The sequence below is a fragment of the Microtus oregoni genome, unplaced genomic scaffold (genome assembly GCF_018167655.1).
Source record: "Microtus oregoni isolate MIOR12 unplaced genomic scaffold, Mior012 000005F_ref0000423, whole genome shotgun sequence".
Classification (NCBI taxonomy): Eukaryota; Metazoa; Chordata; class Mammalia; order Rodentia; family Cricetidae; genus Microtus; species Microtus oregoni.
In genome coordinates this window covers 28045680-28067529 of record NW_024543064.1, presented here as the reverse complement: position 1 = coordinate 28067529, position 21850 = coordinate 28045680, and the positions used below count along the sequence as shown (strand labels likewise).

At 45.3% G+C, this 21850-nt stretch overlaps 1 protein-coding gene across 1 annotated transcript in view; it reads left to right on the top strand.

Annotated features, from left to right (window-relative positions):
* Inpp5b (inositol polyphosphate-5-phosphatase B) overlaps positions 1-21850 on the top strand; it is a 68300-nt gene that overhangs the window by 15470 nt on the left and 30980 nt on the right.

Below are 21850 nucleotides of genomic sequence, written 5' to 3'. Positions count from 1 at the left end.
CTGCTGGGGGTTGAACTCAGGTCCTTAGGCTTCTGCAGCAGACACCTTACTGCCTGAGCACTTGATCCAGCCCTGTATCCAAATTCTCATTGACGTATGTTATGAATATTTTCCCCTGGGCCCAGGAAGCAAAGCATTAAACTCTGCCTGGCCTGTGAAAGGAAGTGACTGCTATTTATATCTCAGGGTAGCATAAAGGGCAACCTAGATTACCAGAGTCACAGAGAATGTTTAAAAAAATAGCCTGTGGCTGCTTTTCTGTTTCTTTCATCTGGCTTGGTCTGTATTAATAAGTAAAACCTGTGTGACTGATATATTCTTTCATTGTGGAGCAGATGAATTTGCCTTTTGTTTATCTTTGAGGTGGAAATACTGCCCATCATGTCCGTCGCTGTAGGAAATTCTTCAGGCCCCTAAACAAATGGATTTATTTTGAGCCACTTGTTTCTTTAAACAAAACGGTACTAACTTTTCTTCCTTTTGTTGTTTCTGTCTCCATTTTTCTTCCTTGTCCCATTCAACCTCTTGTTTCTACAACGGGCACACATCCTTAATTGTTTTCTTGAGAAAACAGTTGGTTTTGGAATTCTACAATGCCTTTTCTGGAACAAGAGCCATGACCCACTCAATTAGGAGTGGGACTTTATACAGAAACCCTCAGGGCCTGGCAGTTCAGGAAGAGGGAAGCATCAATATTTACTAGAGGAAGGACAGTGTCGGGGCATAGAAACTGGTGTGTGTGTGTGTGTGTGTGTGTGTGTGTGTGTGTTTTGTTGCCTCAAATACACCATAACAAAAACGCAGACAACAACAACAAAATAGCCTGGTAGTTGCAGCATCAGTGCACGCCTTTAATCCCAGCACTCAGGAGGCAGAGGCAGGTGGATCTCTGTGAGTTCAAGGCCAGCCTGGTTTATAGGGTGAGTTTCAGGACAGAGAAACCCTGTCTTGATAAAAACCAAAAAATAAAAATAAAAAAAATAAAAAATTCCAATAAAAACAAAAAATCTGGGCATGGTAGCACATGCCTGTAATCCCATTACTAGGGAGGCTATGTAGCTTGCTAGTATGTACAGGGTTCTGAGTCCCCAGCACTAGAAAAAGAGTGAAAAAGTACTTTTCATAATTTTGTGGACTTTACAGATGATCCATATATGAACTGAAGCTAGTATATGTAAAGAGAAGAGACTTTCCTTCTTGGCATTTTGATAAGGTTTGGGCAAATTATGTGTCTAAATGGACTGGGTATTTCAAAAATGAAAAACTGTTGTTCTTGGTACGACATTCGTGACATCTTAACTGTCTTTTCTTACTTTCTTTTTCCTTGGTGTGTGTATGTGGTGTATGCCTGTGTGTATACGTGTTGGGGGGGCATACAGATGCCTTTGTAGGTGTTGAGGCTGGAAGAGGGTGTAAGGTGTCCCCCTCCATTACTTCCTGCCTCATTATGAGATAAGGGTTCTTTCTCATTGGACCTGAATCTTCACTGTTTTTCTGCTAGGCTGGTGATCCTTGAGTTCTAGCAATTTTCTTGTGTCCTGGCTCCCTTCTAGTCAGTGCTGAACTTACAACCTACAGAGCCATGCCTGTCTTTTTCTGTGGGTGTGAGGATCTAAACTCTGGTCCTCATGTTTGTCCTCATGTGTGTACAGTAAGTGCTCTGCCCTACTGAGCCGTTTCCTCCCTAGCCTCTTGACTGCCATTCTTGCAGTTGTAAAATGGGAGTAAATGTTTGCTTTCTGAAAGGAGGAATGTGTACTTAGGAGTACTTTTGTTTGGGAAACAGAGGTTGTCTATGCCTACCCAGAAGAGCTTAGACTCCGGAGATGTCCTGAACCTATCCAGGAATGGTTTCACAGCGAGAACTGCAGATCCTTTCTGCCATAGTCTTCAAATCCTGGGATTACAAATGATGCAGTGTACTGCAGAAACCTCACATTATAACCCAGGCTGAGCATAGGCAGGCTTTGAACTCATGGTAGATCTGCCTCAGCTGCCAGCATGCTGGGATTAAAGGCATGTGCTACTGTGTCCCGTAGCCTGTGTTCATCCTTGATTCATCTCTCACATCTGGTAAACAATTTTTTTATTATTATTATTTATTTTTATTATTATTATTGCAGGATTTCCAAGTACAAGATCATTCCTTTTTTTTTTTTTGAGACAAGATTTCTTAGTGTAGTCAGTCTTGACTGTTCTGGAATTCCCTCCATAGACCAGGATGGCCTCCAACTCAGAGATCCGCCTGCCTCTGCCTCCCGAGTGTTGGGATTAAAGGCATGCCCACTGTTTGAGTTCATTCTTACCTAAACAATTGCAGTGGCCCCTTAGTAGTCTTCCCCCTAGCTCTTCTTCCCCACGCTCCAGTTCTGGGCATCAAATCTAGCACCTTGCTCATCTAGATGGTTGTTCTCCCACCAGCCTTTCTCTCTCCCTCTGGGGTCTCTTTAAAGCACACCTTATATCACACACCACTCGTAGTGTCTGGCAGTGACTGTTGATCCACACCCCAGTGCCTTTGGAGTAAAGTTCAGGTCCCTTGGTGTGGCATTCAGGTCCCTTGGTGTGGCATTCAGGTCCCTTGGTGTGGCATTCAGGTCCTGCGTGGCTTCACCACAGCTGGCCTCTCTAGTCTCATCCATACCACGACTCAACCTTTATTCACTTCAAATGTTCTTTTTTGGTTTTTCAAGACAGGGTTTCTCTGTAGCTTTGGAGCCTGTCCTGGAACTAGCTCTTGTAGACCACGCTGACCTCGAACTCACGGAGATCCGCCTGCCTCTGCCTCCCGAGTGCTGGGATTAAAGGTGTGTGCCATCACTGCCTAGTGCTAGGCCGTGTTTTTGAAAAATTTATTTGCTTGTGTTTGTACATGCATGGAGCACGTGTGGAGGTCAGAGGACATTTGATTCTCTTCTTCAACCATATGGATCCTGGGGATTAGACTGTCAGCAACAAAGAGTCATCTCTTCAGCCCTGGCTCCATTTTTATAAACTTGAACTTGTTGTTCTTGACATTTTGCATCAGTAGGTGCTCAAGGAAAGGTCTGTCTACGCCAGCCAGATGTGGCGCATGTCTGTAATTGTAGCACATGGGAAGTGGGGCAGGAAGATCAGGAGTTTGAGGTCTGGGCTACTTGAGGCCCACTCTTAAAGGGGGGAAAAGTCTGCCTTTGGTTGAGCTGAGGAAACTACACATTGTAGTCTTCACAGGCAGCATGCCCTGCCCGCTCTGTGAACCACGCTGCACCCCGTTCCCTGCCTCCTGGCTTGTTCTTCCCACCTGTCTTTCAGCTTTATCACCAGACCACAGATAGTTCACAGAAGGCCTGCTGCAGAGAACCCGGGGGAACAGTCAGGTCACCTGTAATAGCACATCACCCATGACCTGACGTTGGCTGGTGATTGCGCCGGAGTCTCTCTTTGAAAGCGTGGATGGTTGTTTTTAGTCCTTGTTTACCTAATTAAATTTGTTCGGGGTACAAACCAGATTTTGAATTCAAGACTCAGAGTGCAAAATGTAGTTTTTAGACTTAAGTCCCTATTTCCCTGTCCCTGACTCCTTCAACATTTTAATCTTGATTTCCCTGTGTCCATCTCCCAAGTGCTGAGATTACAGGCATGTACCACCAGGCTTGGTTTTGTGGTCCTTTATTTTTTTTTTGGACACAAGATAATGGTAAATGTTAACAGAATAGACAAAACCAAATAATTAGAACATAGTTACTTGACTTAGGAGAGCACAGGAGAATTTGCAGGAAGGCTAATTGAAGACCCAGACACCTATCCCTGCCTAAGGAGAGCTGGAACACCTAAACCGCTCGTGGTGGCTCACACTTTTAATCCCAGCACTTGGGAGGCACAGGAAGGCTGATCTCTGTGAGTTCGAGACCAGTCTGATCTACACATGGAGTTCCAGGACCGCCAGGAGATCCATAGATCCTATCTCAAAAAGAGACCAAAAACCAAAACCAAGCAAACAAACCAAACCCGTAACTATTTGGATTGGTGGGCAGGCTCAAAGGGTAGCAAAGGGTTCTTTTCATTCTTTTTAATGCTAGGTGCCCTATGTTATATAAAGTTCACTCAAGAACTCTTTACCTTGTGTATTGGGTTCTATGTAAACACTTAACTTTCTTTTGTGTAAGAATAAGACTCAAAACCTAGCATGGTGGCAGAAGAATTGGGAGTTCAAGGCCAACCTGGAACTAGACATAATCACATTAAGAGGAAAGTATGCTGTTCTCAGGACAACAAATACTGGGGGCTGGGGCATAGGTTAGTACTTAAAGAGCTTGCTGCATAGGTACAAGTTTGATCTCTGGCACCCACATAGTCTGGGTTGGCGGTATGCCTCTGTAATCCCAATCCTGGGGAAGCGGAGGCAGAAGGATCCCTGGGGCTCATTGGCCAATCCGGCCTAATCCACAAGCCCCAGATCATTGAGAGGCCCTATCTCAAAAAGCACACACATGAGCATAAAACACACACGAAGTATTACATGTTCTTTCTCATTTGTGCTTCCTAGATTTATATGAATTTATAAACTCATGTGTATAGGATATGCAAGTAAATGTGAAACCATCTTGGGGAGGGAAGGGGACAAATGGGAAGGGAAGGGGAAGAAATAGGAGGGGAGTGGGTATTGGGGTGCGTATGCTCAAAGTGCATCATATACTTTCATGGAGATGGCCTTATGTAACTAAGAATAATATAATAAAATAATTAATTAAAAATGTGCTCTTGCCGGGCGGTGGTGGCGCACGCCTTTAATCCCAGCACTTGGGAGGCAGAGGCAGGCGGATCTCTGTGAGTTCGAGGCCAGCCTGGTCTACAAGAGCTAGTTCCAGGACAGGCTCCAAAACCACAGTGAAACCCTGTCTCGAAAAACTAAAAAAAAAAAAAAAAAAAAAAATGTGCTCTTATCCTCTAAAGAAGAAGAAAAAAGGGAAGTCCAAGGTTTATGTGGAGTTCAAAGTCTTAGCATTTGGCTTAATATGTCACAATTATTGTATGCAATTGTGATTTATTAAGCAAGTTCTGTGATCTATGGACCCTAATACTGTGCTGTAAAAGTTCTAGGAGCCAGGTGTGGTGGTGCATACCTATAAGGTGGAGGCTGGAGGATCAGGAAGTCAAGGCCATCCTCATCTACATAGTAAGTTCATGAGTTTGAGGCCAGTGTCCTGTCCACCATGAGACCCTATCTCAAACAAGAAGAGTTCTGGAAGGGAATCTTTATTTTTCACTTTGGGAGTATGTTAAGTCTTGTTTTTGTTTCTTTTTAATTAACATGACAGAATCTTAGAGAAAAATAATTTAAAGTGTGGTGGGAGATGGCTCAGTGGCTAAGAGCACTTGAGTCCAGTTTCCAGCACTAATGTTGGGCGGTTCACAATCACCCGTAACTCCAGTTCCAATTCCTTCTTCTGGCCACTAAGGATTCTCACGCCTACACACACACAAACACACACACACACACACACACACACACACACACACACACGGATTCATTTTGGCTTGGTTTCAGAGATTTCAGTTCACAGTAATCTATCTCCATTGCATTTTTTTAAAAAAAATTTATTTATTTATTTATTATGTATACAATATTCTTTCTACATGTATGCCTGCAGGCCAGAAGAGGGCACCAGACCTCATTACAGATGGTTGTGAGCCACCATGTGGTTGCCGGGAATTGAACTCAGGACCTTTGGAAGAGCAGGCAATGCTCTTAACCGCTGAGCCATCTCTCCAGCCCCTGCATTTTTTTTTTAAAGATTTGTTTAGCATATGTAGGTGATTTGTCTGCATGTTTGCCTGCACACCAGGAAGGGTTCCTGTTATATTGTGAGCTACCATGTGGGTGCTTGGAATTGAACCCAGGACCCCTGGAAGAACAGTCAGTGCTCCAGCCCCCACCTTTTCTCCTCTCTCTTGGTTCTTTTTTTCATATTTCTATTTGCTTTAGTCTTCTGGTAAAGCAAAAGCACCCTACTGGAAGAACATGGTAAAAGAAGGCTGCTCACTCCTTGGCATCCAGGGAGCAGCGAGGGGGTGAGGAGAGCGGGAAAGGACCTGGGACAGGATGCACCCTTATGCCAGAAGAGGGTGTCTGATCTCTTGGAGCTAGCTAGAGTTGTAGGTGGTTGTGAGCTGCATCTTTACCTTGATTCTCTACAAGAGCCTGGTAGGTAAACTCAGGTTCTCTGCAAGAGCAAGGACTCTTAACCCATGAGCCGTCTCCAGCCTATAAGGCATATTGTTATCAGATATTTCACCTCCGCCCACTCACCATTTCCCGAATAACCACTCAGAGGCTTAATATTAATTATAATTGTTTGGCCGATGGCTCAGACTTATTACTAGCTAGCTCTTACATACAGATTTTTTTTTTTTTTTTTTTTTTTTTGCTTTTTCGAGACAGGGTTTCTCTGTGGCTTTGGAGCCTGTCCTGGAACTAGCTCTGTAGACCAGGCTGGTCTCGAACTCACAGAGATCCACCTGCCTCTGCCTCCCGAGTGCTGGGATTAAAGGCGTGCGCCACCATCGCCCAGCCATACAGATTAACCTATTTCCATTAATCTGTGTATCGCCACATGACCCATGGTTTACCAGTAGTGATGGTAATGATCTGGCATCTTATTCCTCCAGTGACTGCTGATGTCTCCCTTGACTCTGCATCCTTTCTTCCTGTATCTCTGCTTGGATTTCCCACCTAGCTATATTCTGCCTTGCCATAGGCCAGAGCAGCTTTATACATCAACCAATAGAAGCAACACATATTTGCAGCATACTGAAGGATGTCCCACATCAACATATAACCCAGTACTTCACCATGAAAGGACACTCCATCAAACAGTGTGGGGTTTAATAGTAACGAAGAAGGAGGAAAAGAGCAGAGCAAAATTTCTGAGTGTCTGCTGTATATCAGACGTTGTGCTCTTTCTTTTGAGACAGGGTCTTACTCTATATCCTGTTCTGGTGTAGGACACGCTGTGACTCCAGGGCTGGCTTTGAAGAGTCCTGCCTCACCTCCTGTGTGCTGGAGTTACAAGTATGAGCCACCATGGCTGTGCATTTGCTGATCATCCGGTTTCTTTGTAAATATGACTGCTGTAGTACCATTTTACAAATGAGTAAACAAGTTAAGTCTTTTGTTTGAGGTTTCATATGATGTATTAGATGGAGTCAGGAAAATATACAGCTTTATTCATTACAAAACCTGAGGTTTTTCCTGAAGTCCTCTACCTCTTAAAGTGCCAAACAAGGCCCTCTGAATCCAGAGACACCCACTGAAGACTTGTGGGGTGAGCAGGACCTTGTGAAAGGCGAGGCAGGAGTTGAGGCTGGGTTCTACAGGCTGGGTTCTATGGGTGAGGTGGCCAGAAAGTAGGAGGAGCTTCACAGTAGGAGTAGGACTGAGGGTGACATGTATGGGAACCTGTCCCTTTAGATGGAGATGTCTGGGTGGTGAATTAATGAGGGAGGATGAAGACAATATGCAAAGGGCCTTGGGTGCCAGTTGGACCAGTTTTGGCCTTAACCTGCAGGCATCTTCTAAGTTTTGGAGCAGAAAGATGAAATCAGTTTCATGTGGCCCAGACCAGAGACTACATTAGGCAAGGAGACGTGGGAGGACCTTTTAGGCTCTTGTGACAGCAAAGGAGGAGGCGATAGCTTGGGAATGAAGAGACACTTGGTTGACTCCCTCTGGAGGCCCCTATGAAGGGCGAGTGGATGGCAGGATGGCAGAGCTGAGGTCAGAGTGATGGGGCTGCTGCTGACTGCATTGCGAGCACAGAGTGGGACCAGTTTTACCAGGGACCCACCCAAGTAAAATACATCCTGTGGGGACTCTCAGGAGACAGAGGAGGGCTGAGCTGGATGGCTCCTGCTTACAGTGACCCGTGATGTCTGCCCATCCCCAGAGAAGGGACCAGGCCCAAATCTGCACTGGTACTTATGATAGCTACTAGCTGTCTGTGCTGTTAGCTTATATAAAGTGAAATTAAGAATTGAGTTTCTCAGTGGATAATGGTGGCACATGCCTTTAATCCTAGCACTCGGAAGGCAGAGATAGGTGGATCTCTGTGAGTTTGAAGCCAGCCTGGTCTATAAGAGTTAGTTCCAGGACAGGCTCCAACCCCCCCCCCCCCCCCCGAGTTTCTCTTTTGCCGTAGTCACATTTTAAGTGTTAGTGTAGTTAATGGTCACACTATTGCATAAGGCACCTATAGAATATTCTGTCCTCAATTTTTTTTTCTCCATGAGACAGGATCTTACTGTATAATCCTGGCTGGCCTAGAGCTCACTATGTAGACCAGGCTAGCCTTAAAATCAGAGATCTACCTGCCTTTGCTTCCCAAGGGCTAGGATTAAAGGTATGTCTCAGCATGCTCGATTTGTTTCCTTTTTTTAAAATTTGTGTGTGTGTGTGTGTGTGTGTGTGTGTGTGTGTAGGGTGTGCCAGTGCTCCTGTGGAGGCCAGAGGAGAATGTTGTAGAGTCGCTTCTCTCCTACTGGTGTGTGGGTTCCAGGGATTGGGCTCAGGTCGTCACGCTTGCCTGGCTGGTACTTTATCCACTCGAGCCATCTTACAAGCCCAGAAATGGGATATCTTGATTTGAACTGAACTTTGCAATTTTACTTTCAAGTGAAAGTCCAGACTCCACATGAGACATAGGCCTGGCATCAAGGACCTGAAACTGAGGCCAGAGACCTTGTCTACTGTCTTCATTTTGTAGTTCTGGGGCTTCTCTGGGCCTCATTTGACTTCTAGAGCACCTTGGCTACTGGGTGAAGGATGGCTTCAAGTTAACCGTGGAGGGGCTGGAGAGATGGCTCAGTGGTTAAGAGCATTGCCTACTCTTCCAAAGGTCCTGAGTTCAATTCCCGGTAACCACATGGTGGCTCACAACCATCTGTAATGAGGTCTGGTGCCCTCTTCTGGCCTGCAGACATACACACAGACAGAATATTGTATACATAATAAATAAATAAATATTTAAAAAAAAAGTTAACCGTGGAAAAAGACAGCAACTGTAGGAGGAAGATGCGGTTGATCTTCAGTCGAGGAAGCAGGGGCTTTAGGTTAGATAGCTTGTTCTAGGTCACGCTTGTAAGAGGCAACGGAACCTAAGTTCCTGACTCCAAAGCCTGTGTCTTTTATGTAATAACGAAAACCACAGATTAGGGCTGGGGATGTGGCTTAATCGGTAGAGTGCTTGCCTCATGTGCACAAGGCCGGAGGTTTGACCCATGGCCCTATAGTGACTGACTGGCCATGGGGCACAGCTGTAGTCACAGCTCTCAGTAGGCGAAGGCAGGGTGTCCGAAGTTCACAGTCATTCCCTTCTAGGTATTGAGTTTATGACTAGCCTAGACTACATGAGATCCACCTCAAAAATAAAACCAAAGCAAAATGAAAAAGAAAGCAAAAATAAGCAAAAAGAGAAACATCACCACAGACCATTATTAAATATTTGCTGTGTACCCTTGCAGATTTTCTTTATTTCTTAAAATTAATTTATTAAATTATTTTATCTATTTATTTAATGTACATTGGTGTTTTGCCTGTGTAAGGGTGTTGGGTCCCCTGCAACTGGAGTTGCAGACAGTTGTGAGCTATGTGGTTGCTGGGAATTGAACCCAGGCTTTCTGGAAGTGTTCTTCCAGTCAGTGCTCTTAACCACTGAGCCATCTCCCCAGCCCCTTCTTTTTTTAAATTATTTATTTTTTATTTATTTATTTATTTTTTTAAAATATTTATTTATTATGTATACAGTATTGTCAGTATTCTGTTTGCATGTGTGCCTGCAGGCCAGAAGAGGGCACCAGATCTCCTTACGGATGGTTGTGAGCCACCATGTGGTTGCTGGGAATTGAACTCAGGACCTTTGGAAGAGCAGTCAGTGCTCTTAACCACTGAGCCATTTCTCCAGCCCCTATTTATTTTTTATGTACATTGGGGTTTGGCCTGTATTTATGCTTGTATGAGGATGTCAGATTGCCTGGAACTGGTGTGACAGACAGTTGCGAACTGCCATGTGGGTGCTGGGGATTGAATCTTGGTTCTTTGGAAGAATGGCCAACCGCTGAACCATCTTAATCACTGAGCCATCTCTCCATCCCCAGATTTTCTCTGTGTTTATAGATCTTTACTTTCTGACACTTTGAAAAAGTTCCTGGATGGCTGTGATGATGTACCTCTTTAATCCCAGCAGCACTCAGGAGGGAGAAGCAGGGAGATCTGTGAGTTTGAAAGAAGGAGAAGGGGAGGTCATGTGGGAGGGTTTGGAGGGAGAAAAGGGATAGGGGAAATGGTATATTTACAATTTTTTAATTAAAATTATTTTTTAGAAGATGTTTCTTTAGCTTACAGTTTTGGAGGCCAAAGGTCCAAGTTTGAGCAGCCCCATCTATTCACAGTGTGTGGCAGTGTGTGTAGAAGAGGCCACACTGTGAAGCCAGAAGGATTTATGGGCCAGTGCTGTTCTCTGAGACAGGGTTTTTCTGTGCAGCCCTGACTGTCCTGGAACTCTCTTTGTAGATCAGGATACCTTGAACTCACAGATATCCTCCTGCCACTGCGCGCCCCCCCACCCCACCCAATTGCTGGACGTGTGTCACCACTACCCAGAGGGTTGTTCTTTCTGTTAGGATTTGCTGTTGAGGGGACTAACTAGTGTTCACCAGAAACATCCTTCATCCCTTCTGAGACTAGCATCACCAGTTGACCGGATCACCTCAGAGCCTCGGCTTTTGGAGTTTTACTACCACTTGCCCTTGCTAAATGAAGGTTAATCTTCCAGAGAAGCCTGTGGACAAGCTGCATCCAAGCCATGGCTCTATGTATGTGTTGTGTGTAGATGGGTGTTAGTTTATACCTCATATGTGGGCTTAGATTCCTAGTCCTTCTGAGCTCATGGCAATGTCACTGGCTACAGTCATCACCACCGTCTTTAGTGTTTCATCGGCAGTTCTGAACTCCCAAAAGCTTTGAGGGCTCAAAAGGAGTTTTGTTTGGCTCAAGCTAGATTTGGCAGTGAACATTCCTTTTACTGATATGAGTCTATTTATAGACTTTATTTATGCAAGTATTGCTATTCGTAAGTTGTACTGCGTCTCAGCTTCTACTGGGATTTTTTACCACAATGGTGTAGGTCTTATCATTTTAGAGTTACCAAATTTTGCGTTCCAATATACACTGGTCTTGGAGGTTTTGAAGCCAGGTTCTGTGAGTCTGTGTTTAGCAGTACTGCTATTCGGGCTAAGAAGAAGCCTTAAAAGGCAACGTTATTTGTTAGGCAAGGTTCGTGTGGGTAGATTGTTGACTTTTTTTTTTTTTTAAGATGTGAATGCAGAGTCAGAATTTAAAAAAAAGAAATAAACATTCCATACTTTTCCACACCCAGATCAAGTGCATGCAGTTGTTAGGACTGACCGACTAGGTAGACTGTCAATGGGAAATGACTCCAAGTGTAGGCGTGACAGGTAGTCATCAGGAATGCATTCAGAGATCACCCCTGAGAAATGACCCCAGTGAGCAGAAAACTGAGACTGTTTTGTTCAGTATTCTTTACCGACTGCCAAGTATGCAGCACTTGTTATGGCTAGCCAAGGGCTGCAGGGAAAAGAATCCCGTGTCCTCTCCTGAGAAGCGTGTGGTCCAGCTAAAGAGGTGAGACATCTAAGACCCCTGAGCCGGTTAGGACTCTGCTGTGTAAGCCCCTGCACAGATGGAAGCACCATGAGCTGGGTGTGCTGGAATCCCAAAAACTGGAAGGTAGAGGAGGCAGCAGGTTTATTCAGTAAGGGTGAGGCTAGCCTGGGCTGTACAGCAAAGTCCCTGTCTTAGAAGACACAAGGGTGCTGGAGAGGTAGCCAAGTTCAGTTCCTGGCATCCACAAGACAGCTCACTACCACCTATAACTCTGGCTCTAGGGGATCGATGCCCTTTTTCGGACCCCTCTGGTGCCTGCACTCACATGTATATATTCTCTCCCTCCCTCCCTCCCTTCTTCCCTCTCTCTCTCTCTCTCTCTCTCTCTCACACACACACACACACACACACACACACTTAAAAATAAAATAAATCTTGGGGCTAGACAGATGGCTCAGTCATTAAGAGAACTGGGTGTTCTTGCAGAAGACCTGGCTTCATTTCCCAGGAACCACATGATGTCTTTCAGCCATTTGTACCCCAGTTCTAGGGGATCTGACACCTCTTTTGGCCTTTGTAGGCACCAGGCAAACACCCATATACATAAAATAAAATAATTTTTAAAAAGTAAAGAAGTAAATCTGGGTATGGTGGCATATGCCTTTAATCTCAGCACTTGGGAGGTAGAGGCATATATATATCCCTCAAAGGGTTGGAGAGATGGCTCAGGGATTAAGAACATTGGCTGTTCTTCCGGAGGTCCTGAGTTCAATTCCCAGCAACCACATGGTGGCTCACAACCATCTGTAATGAGATCTGGCGCCCTCTTCTGGTGTGCAGGCATACATGCAAGCAGAACACTGTATACATAATAAATGTATCTTTTAAAGAAAATCCCTCGCCAGGCGATGGTGGCGCACGCCTTTAATCCCAGCACTCGGGAGGCAGAAGCAGGCGGATCTCTGTGAGTTCGAGACCAGCCTGGTCTACAGAGCTAGTTCCAGGACAGACTCCAAAGCCACAGAGAAACCCTGTCTCGAAAAACCAAAAAAAAAAAAAAAAAAAAAGAAAATCCCTCAAAGTTGGACTATAGAAATTGTAACTAGAGGTTTTTCTCCTGCCTACCAGTTCCTGAGGCTTCATATTAATTATAAATGTTTGGCCAATGGCTCAGGCTTACTACTAGCTAGCTCATACATTAAAATTAACCCATTTCGGGCTGGAGAGCTGGCTCAGTGGTTAAGAGCATTGCCTGCTCTTCCAAAGGTTCTGAGTTCAATTCCCAGCAACCACATGGTGGCTTACAACCATCTGTAATGAGGTCTGGTGCTCTCTTCTGGCCTTCAGGCATACATGCAGACAGAATATTGTATACATAATAAATAAATAAATATTAAAAAAAATTAACCCATTTCTATTAATCTGTGTGGTGACATGTGACCATGGCATTCCATGTGTGCTGGCATGTTGTTCTTTAGGCAACTGGGTAGCATCTCCCAGATTCCACCCTTCACCTGCATCTCTGCCTGGATTTGCTGCCTGACCATCCTGCTTGCCATAGACAAAAGCAGCTTTATCAACCAATGAGAACAACACATATTCACAGCATACAGGATCCCACAACAAGAGATGGCTCAGCAGATAAAGGCACTTGCTGCTATGCCTGACAACCCGAGTTCAATTGCTGAGACCCAAGTGACAGAAGGCGAGAACCAGTTCCCACAAAGTTATCTTCTGACCGCCCCCCCCCCCAGACTTAAAGAACTGATTAAAGAGGGCTGACAAGCTGGCTCAGCAGATAAAGCACTCATTGTGCAAGCCCAGGAACCCACATAAAGGTGGGAGGAAAGAACCAACTTCACAGAGTTGTCCTGACTTCCTCCCAGTAATAAAGGAGAGGGAGAAAGACGTACGTACAGAAGGGATGTGTGGAGGAGAAGTAAGCAGAGTAAGAGGGTAGAAGGAGAGGACCAGAAGTAGCAGTTCTGAGTTGGAGTTGAAGGGAGTGTGGCTTACCAGATGCTGATGCAATTGTCAGGTGGCCTGAGATACACACAGGGTCAGGGGTGTGAGTGGCTTGAGGGCTCAGAGCAGTGGGGGTGACGGTGGGAAGTGCGGCTGGAGAGTCAGCCTGGGTTATTTATAGAGGACTTTGTATGTTAAATACACAGATACTCAGGTTTTATTTCAAAGGTGACCCTTGTTATTGAGGGACTTTATACATACATGACCAGGGAATGGTGCTTTCTTCTGACTGTTGGTTCAGTGGGTTGAAGGTGGTGAATACAAGCCCAGGCTTTGCAGAAATCAAGGTAAGGCATGGCCATGGGATAGAGAAGAGGGTTAAAATAAAAATATTTAAGAGAGCCTGATGTGATGTGGCGCACGCCTTTAATCCTAGCACTCCAGAGGCAGAGGCTGGTGGAGCTCTGAGTTTGAGGCCAACCTGGTCTACATATGAAGTTCTAGGACAGCCAGGATTGCATAGTAAACTGCTATCTCTAAACAAATAAGTCAATAAGGACAATATTCCTGGACCTGGTAACTTAACACAAGAAGGAAGGAAAAATCTTGTCACCCCTTGGACTGGGTGACAGGGTTGGAGGGCTGAGGCTGGAGAGGGGCAGAGAGGAACTAGGGAAGCTGTGGCGAGAGGGAATAGTGGTGCCATGGAGCCGGAAATGCAGTTGACAGCCAGCTTCCATGCCAGGTCCTGGGGAGAAAAGGTTCCGAGAACTGCTCATGGCTGGAAATCCCCCAAATGGTGCTTCATAGTCACGAATGAAGATGGTCTGTCCCACGGAGAGGACAGGCAAGATGGAGCGGTACACGGCATCTTCCACAGCGTATGTATTACTCTCACCTGTGGGCCACACCCTCCGTAGATCACGCTAAGAGGCCTTTTTCATCACATAGTCATTGTCACAGCTCCTTAGGCTCTTACAGAGCTCCATCCGCACATTTCCCAGCTGGCGATGTTAATGTCCCTATGTTAAAGATAAGAAAGGAAGACCCAAATGAGGAAGTGACTTGCTATTTACACAGGAAGATGGTGGTAGAGTAGGCTATCTTTAGTTTCTCTCTGAGACCATGGTGCAGGCCTGCTGTACCTTTTTACATCCGGGAGTAGCCCAGAGGGAGCCAGCCCTTCCTCCCCAGACTTACCTGTTAGTGGGATTGGCAGCCAGTGTGACTGATTACGCGTCTTTCATTGTTTTTATGAGTTGGAGTCTCCTTGTAGCATAGACTGATCTTGAACTTCTGATCCTACCCGCCCCCCCCCGCCCGCTAAGTGCTAGATTATAAGTGTGCACCACCACCAATTTTGTGCAGTGCTGGGGTGGGACCCAGAGCCCAGGCTCTCAACTGGGCTACATATCAGGCTTGATCGTAAATACCGTCTGAGTAAAATTGACTTGATATCAAATGATGATAGCAATAATAGGCAAACCTTTTTATTTTTTATTTATTTATTTATTTATTTTTATTTTTTTGATTTTTCGAGACAGGGTTTCTCCGTAGCTTTTGGTTCCTGTCCTGGAACTAGCTCTTGTAGACCAGGCTGGCCTCGAACTTACAGAGATCCACCTGCCTCTGCCTCCCGAGTGCTGGGATTAAAGGCGTGCGCCACCACCGCCCGGCTAAACCTTTTTATTTTTAAGTTTATGCACACACACATGCATATGGAAGTGCTGAGAATATAGGTAAGTCCCATGACGCTAGTTGGAGCCCTAAATTCTTTTGTTTTCTTATTTGTACTATAGAAAAGTTTTTCCTATAACCTAGGCTGCTCTCAAACTTGAGGCAATTCTTCTGCCCTGGCCTCCTGAGTGCTGGGTTACAGGCATATGCCGCTATGCTCAGTGAGTATGAGGTTTATATTCTGCCCAGCTGGTTGAGTGCTGGTGCCATTTACTGGAATGCAGAAGATGAAGCCAGGGTGTGGGTGTAGGAACTGGAATCAGGTGGAAGGTAGAGAGCAGAAATGCAAATCTGAGAATTTGCTTAGTTTTTGGTTTATTTGAATGCCATGAGGCAAGTTTTATTTTCATTAATCATGCAGTTTTCCATAGTGTCCCAGGGTAAACTGGAGCAGTCTGACTGGGGGCTTCCTGAGGCTCAGAGGTCAGTGGCTTCATGCAGAGTACCTGGGTTCACAGTGAAGTTTATTATTCGCAGATTTTCCTCCAAGGCTTTCAGACGATGTAGATGGAGATTCTTTTTTTTTTTTTTTTTTTTTTTGCACATGGCAGAAGCCACTTTATTACAAAGGCAAACTTCAAAAAGTGTTTTGGTGTTTTTTTTTCATTTTTTTTTTTAATGAGAAAGGAAAAAAAACAAGTTTCCGCCTCCTCCCAGCCTCCCATTTCCCTCCCCCTCCTCCTACCCTACTCCCCTCCCCCTACTCCTCTCCCCCTCCCTCTCCAGTCCAAAGAGCAGTCAGGGTTCCCTGCCCTGTGGTAAGTCCAACGTCCTCCCCCCTCTGTCCATATCTAGGAAGGTGAACATCCAAACTGGCTAGGCTCCCACAAAGCCAGCACATTAAGTAGGATCAAAACCCCGTGCCATTGTCCTTGGTTTCTCATCAGCCCTTATTGTTTTTTTTTTTTTTTTTTTGGTTTTTTTTTTTTGGTTTTTCGAGACAGGGTTTCTCTGTGGTTTTGGAGCCTCTCCTGGAACTAGCTCTTGTAGACCAGGCTGGTCTCGAACTCACAGAGATCCGCCTGCCTCTGCCTCCCGAGTGCTGGGATTAAAGGCGTGCGCCACCACCGCCCGGCCATCAGCCCTTATTGTTCGCCATGTTCAGAGAGTCTGGTTTTATCCCATGCTTTTTCAGTCACAGTCCAGCTGGCCTTGGTGAGCTCCCAATAGATCAGCTCCACTGTCTCAGTGGGTGGGTGCACCCCTCGTGGTCCCGACTTCTTTGCTCATGTTCTCCCTCCTTCTGCTCCTCATTGGGACCTTGGGAGCTCAGTCCAGTGCTCCAGTGTGGGTCTCTGTCTCTATCTCCATCCATCACCAGGTAGATGGAGATTCTTAAGGGGTCTAGAAAATTCACTCTGCTTTTCCTGTTCAGTAGTCTCCTTGATGGGCGGAGCATTCTCCCAAATCTTGGAGCACTTGGGAGATCACTGCTGTTCAAGGACAGCCTGAGCTTCTTAGAGAAAGCAAGCAAGCAAACACACCAAGGCCTTATCCTGAACTCTTCCTTTTCCACACTCACACATACATTCAATTCATTGGCAAGTGAAGCGAGTTCTGTCTTCAAACCAAGTCCAGGAGTGCTTGTCAAGACCACAGCAGCAGCTTCCTGTCCGTGCACCTCCTTACATAAGGCCTATTGTTAGTTTGCCACAGCCAGCCACAGCAAACCTTAAAGTACACAAGTGTATTAGATGAGGTCATTTCTCTGCTTCAAATATTCAAATAACTTCCCTCTTTTATTTTTCTTACCTGTCTTTGAGGCAGGGTCTCCTACATAGCCATAACTCTGTCCTGGAACTCACTCTGTATACCAGGCTGGTCTGGAACTCAGAGATCTGCCTGCCTCTGCCTCCTGAGTGCTGGGGTTAAAGGCGTGTGCCACCACCACCTGCTTGGTGACAGGTTCTCTGTTTCTATCACTTGGGAGGCAGAGGCAAGTGGATCTTTATGAGTTCGAGGCCATTTGGAGGTCAGAGAATAGTTAGGGGGAGGTAGTTCACCACATGGGTCCTGGGGATTAAACTCAGATTGCCATGCTTGGTGTCAAGTGCCTTTGCCTACTGAGCCTTCTCACTGGATGGTGTATCTCCATTTTCCTTAGTGAGCTCTTAGCAAAGTTGACAGTCCCCCATGGTCAGCTTGTCTGCCATTTTCTCTAAGTGGTCAATGGAGCCCCACTCCTAACCTGCTCTCCTTGTGTTCGTTTGCATTTATGTAGCAAGAGACCCATGTGGAGGTGCTAGGGAGAAGGCCTAGAGGTTAAGAGCGCTGGCTGCTCTTGCAGAGTGCCCAGGTTCAGTTTCCAGCACCCGCATGGTGGCTCATGGTCATCTGTAACTGTTCCAGGAGATTCTATGCTGTCTTCTAACCTCCTTGGGCATCAGGCACACAGGTGGTGCACATACATACATGTAGGCAAGACATTCACGCGCATAAAATGAAAAAAAATCTTAGAGAGAGAGAGCAAGCCATGTGCATAGTTTTTTAAATCCTGAAACTGGCTGGGGAGATGTCTCCGTAGGAAAAAGTGTTTAAAATTTCCAGCACTATCATCAAAAACAAATGAAAAATTAGACCTCGAGTCCAAATGAGGTTAAAGTCCGAGGGCAGAGGTGCCTCGCTTAGGATCTTGCTAGGGTATGGGTAGAAAAGGGAGGAACCCCCAAGGACTAGTTCCCAAAGAAAGCAGTGACATCCATGAGGACTTACTTCAAAGGGGTGAACGTGGACAGAGCCACAGACTGGTGGACTGGTGGGTCTAGCCACATGCTTATCCCTTGCTGTAAACAGCAGGTAATGGGAGGGCTGAGACGAGGCTGGGCTACAGAGGTCGAGAAGACAGGAGAAGATGGCTCGTAGGAGCCCAGGCCTGTAGCAGGAGGGAACAGTGTATGTGTCAAGGGTATAGGTTATCAACATGACTCGTCACGAGTGAGCCTGACCACTTGGCACATTTCTGCCTCACAAAGCTTTGATTTTCCTCCTTTGTATGCTTCATCATTTGGAAGGGAGTCTCTCTGCACACCCTAAGGAGTATGTATGGAGTTAGCTTCCTCTCTGAAGGAAGCCGCCATATGAGTGAGCTTCTTGGAATTCTGGGGAGAGTTATGTCTTCTCACTTGTTTTATTATCTCGGTGATTATTTGGTGTTTATTTACATATTGTTTAGCACTTTCCTACTTTCTAGTGCTGTTGGGTTTCAGGCCCACTTTGTGTGTCTCCTTCTCAGTCCCCAAATAACCATACTTCTCAGGGGCCCAGTGTTGGAAAATAGTATTAGAAGCTAAGCGCTCTCATCAAGTGTGCTAATTGCTCTTGGTATGTTCTTGCTTCTCAGATTGTTGGCAGAGGCTGCTAGTTAGTACCCGGCCGCTTAGTCCCAAAATAATCACACAGAAACTATATTATTTAAAATCACTGCTTGGCCCATTAGCTCTAACTTCTTATTGGCTAACTCTTATATCTTAATTTAACCCATTTCTATTAGTCTGTGTATTGCCACGTGGCTGTGGTTTACCAGCTAAAGTTCCCTCTGCCTCTGGTGGGGTTACATGGCTTCTCTCTGACTCTGCCCTTCTTTCTCCCAGCATTCAGCTTAGTTTCCCTGCCTGACTAAGTTTTGCCCTGCTATAGGTCCAGAGCACTTTCTTTATTCATTAGTGGTAATCACAGCATACAGAGGGAAATCCTACATCATCAGATGACAGCAAAAGAATTGTGTTTGTGGAGGAGGTCACAGGTTTTGTTTTTTTTTTTTTTCATTTTCTTTGAGAAAGGATCTCATGAATCCTAGACTCAAATTCACTGTGTAGTTGAAGGTGATTTTGAACTTCTGACTTCCAGTCTCCACCTAGGATTGCTATAAATTCTGGAACTTGTTCTGTACACTAAGCTGGCCTTGAATTTACAGAGCTCCTCCTGTATCTGCCTCCCAAATGCTGGGTTTGAGGGCATGTACCACTGCTGCATGGAAAGATTTATTTATTAAATGAATTTTTTATGAGTATGTGTGCCTTGCCTATATGTATGTATGTGCACCAGATGCATGCACCACATGCATGTCTGGTGGCTGCAGAAATAAGAAAAGGGCATTGGGCTGGAGAGATGGCTCAGAGGTTAAGAGCACTGGCTGCTCTTCCAGAGGTCCTGAGTTCAATTCCCAGCAACCACATGGTGGCTCACAACCATCTGTACTGAGATCTGGCGCCCTGTTTTAGCGTGCGGTCATACATCGAGGCAGAATGTTGTATACATAATAAATAAATAAATATTTTTTTAAAAAAAGAAAAGGGCATTGGATCCCTGCGATTGGAGTTACAGGGGATTGTGAGCTGCCATGTGCATGCCTAGAATCTAACCTGGGTCTTCTGCAAGAACAAGTAGTACTCTTAACCACTCAGCCAGCTCTCCAGCCCCCTCCCTTTTTCTTGGTGTCTTTATAATCCATAATGCATTCCTTGTTTGTTTGGGTCAAGGTTTCACATTGTAGCCCAGGCTGGCCTGGAACTTGTCGTAATCCTGTCTTAGTCTACCAAGGGCGAAGATTACTATATGTATCATTATACTTGTCTGGCATTCCTTTTGTGTGTATATGTGTAGTTCATGCATGTCTTAGCCAGAGTTTCATTGCTATGAAGAAATGTCGTGACCATAACTACTCTTAGAAAGGAAAGTATTTAATTGGTGCTATATACAGTTTCAGAGGTTTAGTCCATTGTCATCATGGTGGGAAGCATGGCAGTGTGCAGACAGACATGGTGCTGGAGAGGCAACTGAGAGTTCTGCATCTGGATTGGCAGGCCGCAGAAAGAGAAAGTGAGCCACTGGGCCTTGCTTGAGCTTCTGAAACCTCAAAGTTCACCTACAGTGACACACTTCCACTAAACAAGGCCACACCTCCTAATCCCTGCCAAGTGGTGCCCCTCCATAATGACCAAGCACCCAAATCTATGAGCCTATGGGGGCCATTCTTATTCAAGCCCCCACACGTTGAGTGTGCAGGTGTGCATGCTGTGCCAGGTGAACGTAGAGGATGGAGTGAGATGTTGAGTGTCTTCTGCTGTCACTGTCTGCCTCTTTGCCTTGAGCGAACCAGAAGAAAGCTCAACATTTCAGCTAGGCTGGCTGGCCAGTAAGTTCTTAGAATCCATCCACTTGTCTTCCCCTTACAATGCTGGAGTCACAGGCACGCGTTTGACTTTTTAAATGGGTTCTAGGGGTTTGAGCTGTTTTTCATGCTTGTAGAGCAAGTGTTGTGTAGCTGTGGTCTTTCTTTGGACCGCCAGTACCCGAATAATGACACAGAGACTTTTCATTAGTGATAAAAGCTTGGCCTTAGCTTAGGCTTGTTCCCAACTAGCTCTTAAAACTTAAATTAATCCATTTATGTTAATCTATGTTCTGCCATGTGGCTTGTTACCTCTCCTTCATATTGTATGTTTGACTTCCTCTGAGTCTCACTGGTGAATCCCTGCCTCTCTGATTCTTCCCTCTAGTTCCTTTCTCTTCCTGGAAGTCCTGCCTGTCCTCTCCTACCCAGCTATTGGCCATTCAGCTCTTTATTAAACCAACCAGAAGGTGCCTTGGCAGAGACATCTTCACAGCATACAAAAAGATTATCCTGGGCTGGAGAGATGGCTTAGAGGTTAAGAGAACTGACTGCTGTTCCAGAGGTCCTGAGTTCAATTCCCAGCAACCACATGAAGGCTCACACCCATTATAATGAGATCTGAGATCTGGTGCCCAGAACACCATATACATAATAAATAAATTAAAAAAAAAGATTATCCCACAACGGGTGTTGTTACCCACTGAGTCACCTTCCCAGTTCCTCCACCTTGTTTTTGGTTTATTTCCTTGTTTGTTTGAGATAAGTTTTGAGATAGATCTCACTACACACACACACACACACACACACACACGTATGTATATATATTTGTCAGACCTAGAATTCTCTAAATACACTAGGCTGGCCTTGAACTCACAGAGATCCACCTGCCTCTGCATTCTGAATGCTGGGATTAAAGTTGTGCACTACTATGCCCAGCCAATTTTCTTTCTTTTTAAAGATTTGTCTTTAGTATTTTTAATTATGCATATTTGTGTGTGTTGAGGTTGGGGTAGTTGGTACGGATATGTGCAGGTGAGTGAGTGCCCTTGCCCTCTGAGGCCAGAGACATAGAATTCCCAGAGTGGGAGTTACAGTTACAGCTGGGATTTTGAGCCACCTATATGGGTGCTGGGAACCCAAGTCTGGCCCTGTGGTAGAGCAGTATGTACTTCTAACTGCTGAGCCATCGCTTCAACCCCTAATTTTCTTTTCTCTTTTCTTTTCTTTCTTTTTCTTCTTTTGGTTTGGTTTGGTTGGTTGTTTTTTTTTTGTTTGTTTGTTTTGTTGTGTTTTTTGAGACAGGGTTTCTCTGGGTAGCCCAGGCTGTCCTGGAAATCACTCTGTAGACCAGGCTGACCTCAAGCTCAGAGATA